Genomic DNA, 2,888 nt, shown 5'->3' on the forward strand with positions numbered 1-2,888 from the left:
GCCACTTACGAACGGGAAACCATTACTGGCTCATGAGGTGAAAAATCCAGCGTTGGCGTGACCACACGCTGGCACAAAAGGGCTGCGAACCCTCGAGCTTTGGTAGGAGTCGAAGCCATGACCTTTGGTTTTAATTAAGGCGAAGTTAATTAGGTCACAGTTTATTAAGGTAGAGTTTATTAAGGCACTCGAGCCCGCAACCATCGGTGCGAGTCGAACCCTCGGCTTTTTGTGGGAGTAGAACCCATGACCTTTGGCGTTTATAAAGGCACAATTATTTAAGGCATTCGAGCCTACGACCTTTGTTGGAAGTCGTACCTTCGACCTTTGGTGGGATTTGAACCCACGGATTTTGGTGTCATTTAGGGCGAAGTTAAAACGACTGAACGAGCACAGTCGTTGCGCGGTGGTCGCAACGCTTTCACATTCATCCACGTAGAGATAACAAGTACCCCTGCAATTTCTTGCACCGCGACGATACTTGCAATGAGGTTCTGTCTGTGACGGGAAACTACTGCATCCATGTGGACTAGTGCACAGTATGGCCTGGGGCTTTGTGATGTGGTGGTTAGTATCAAGATTGTGGCTAGTATCATCTGCAACCAATCTGCTTTTCCGGTAGTCATTTAATGCTTACATCCACTCTCGATTACGGGAGAGTCAGCAATTCTTTAAGGCACTCACTCTGGTGACGGTGCTCGCCATAATAGTCTACACACTATTTTCACTGGCCCCCTCACTGCATAGTTGGTAAATTTACGGGGCCCCAGTTTCTGCGATTACATGTTGTGTGCACAGACTTTTGGTAGTCAGTGGACCGAGAGGGAGGGGGAGGGGACCTCTCAGTGGGTCGCACATTAGCTACGTAACTACAAGTGATGTCCTGTGTGCTGTCCTTGGTATCGTTGTTTGTTGGCGTCTTACAATATGACATATATATATATATATATATATATATATATATATATATATATATATATAGGAGGTCTCGCTGCATTCCGCCAATGCCAATCTCATTACCGCCGACAGTCATGAACAGATGGGTTCCGCCAATTTCCTTTTTTTGTTGTTTGTAGGTTACGTATACATTTAATTTAATTGTGTTTTGACATATTGACAACGTTTTAGATTACAAATGCAGAAACTTGCGCATTACGTACTTAAATTTTACACGTTAAGCCCACCGGTTCTGCTGGCGTCGACGAAAAAGTGAGCACGGCTGTAGCGATGCTTCGCAGGGCGGACGGCACGCTGCCCCTTTCCAGTACACCATATATATATATATATATATATATATATATATATAACTAACCTGCTCCAAATCTAAATTACGAACGTAAAAAATGTGCTTAATACATATATTACGAGATCGATTGAAATCATGAATAGTTTCCTTGAGCTTCAACCACAACACAGTTTCCAACCCAAAACGCATGCTGCATTGCTTTATTGTCCAAGTTTTTTTCCGGAATTTCTTACTTCGCATTCACCAATGCTTCATGCGAACCAAATTTTCTCGCTACCGTTCCACAATATTACATTATATCAGGCTGATATTATTTTCACCTTATTGCAGCGATGCTGCATATGGCTAGGTTCTGGTGAAAGATGTGTCCGTGCGCAATAGCCGTGTAGATCGAGAATTTCTCCCCATGTACGTTGGCCGGTCCCGAAAATCGTGCAATACCGGACCGACGCGCGCCGGAGGTGAAGCAGTCTTTAAGCACTCCACCAACTTGCAAAAGTAAGTTTAATATCTTAGACCCAAATACAACCCATATCAGATATTAGGCTGATAAGAACAGATACTACAACTTGACACGCGACGGCCATGTCTGCGTTCGCACCGCTCTCTCTTTGTCGGCGTTCCAAGTGCTTGCGTATCTTCTTTCCTTTCCTTCCGTTATACCATGGTGGTGGTCCCGTAAGCGTGCTGCCCGCCACGACCGCGAGGCGGAAAGAAATTCGAACCGTCCATGTGGTCCCGATCCCGCAAACTTGGGACGTTTCACCGGAGCAACGCCAGCTTTAGGAGGAAGTTTGCGTGGGACTAACTTTCTGTGGCCTGTGTTCTGTGTGACCGCTTGTTGTTTTCTAGTGACCTAACAACCATTACTTCAACGTGGGACGTCGACCAACCCATGATCGCCTTTGCTACGGTGAAGCAGTGTGCCCTCGAAGTGCCGTTAGGCGCGTGTCTGTTCTATGTGGTGGGATTCGTTAGTAAAAGGTGTCGTGCCGCATTTTGCAACAATGGATGGGTATGTGTATCCCGCGGGGCATCATCATCTTACGAGAGAGAGAGAGAGAGAGAGAAAACGTTTATTTCTAATGAGGTGGGGCGACTTCCTCGTAGGGTGTAGCCCTTAGTTCGGGCCTCCATCGGCTCGCGCCACTCCGCGTGCCCGTCGGACCAGCCGTCGCTGCTCTTGCGGGTCTAAGCTGGTCAGCGCAGTCTCTCAGGAGCAAGGTGAAGTTGAAGGAATAGGGGAGTAATCCGGAGGGTTTGGGCACTCCCATGTGGAACGATATACTGTGGGCTTTGCTCCCCAGTACGGGCTGTATGAGGGATATTGTGTGGGGTGGAATAGGTGAAGATAAAATAGACAAGGAAATGATTTAGTTTGAAGCTGTCGCCACGCGACATCTTCTTGGTTATGTGGATTATTTGGTGGGAGGGAAGTGTCTCCTGCTATCTCTGTAATGTTGTAGAGTTTCAGTGTAGTTCAGTGGTTCTGTCGGTGACTCGTCTGGGTTGGACAGCTCTTCCCGTGGCGCCCGCTCAGGGAGCTCTCGGACTACAGTATTGGCGCGTTCATTACCAGGTGTTCAGACGACACGCACCCTGTGTAACGCTGTCGGGTGCAATGATGTAAGGATGCAATTTG

At 47.3% G+C, this 2,888-nt stretch overlaps 1 pseudogene; it reads right to left on the reverse strand.

Moving 5' to 3' along the window:
* Window positions 1-1,653: 1,653 nt before the first annotated feature.
* LOC142573525 (U2 spliceosomal RNA) lies at window positions 1,654-1,833 on the reverse strand (annotated as a pseudogene).
* Window positions 1,834-2,888: the final 1,055 nt, after the last annotated feature.

The sequence above is a fragment of the Dermacentor variabilis genome, chromosome 2 (assembly GCF_050947875.1).
Source record: "Dermacentor variabilis isolate Ectoservices chromosome 2, ASM5094787v1, whole genome shotgun sequence".
Taxonomy (NCBI): Eukaryota; Metazoa; Arthropoda; class Arachnida; order Ixodida; family Ixodidae; genus Dermacentor; species Dermacentor variabilis.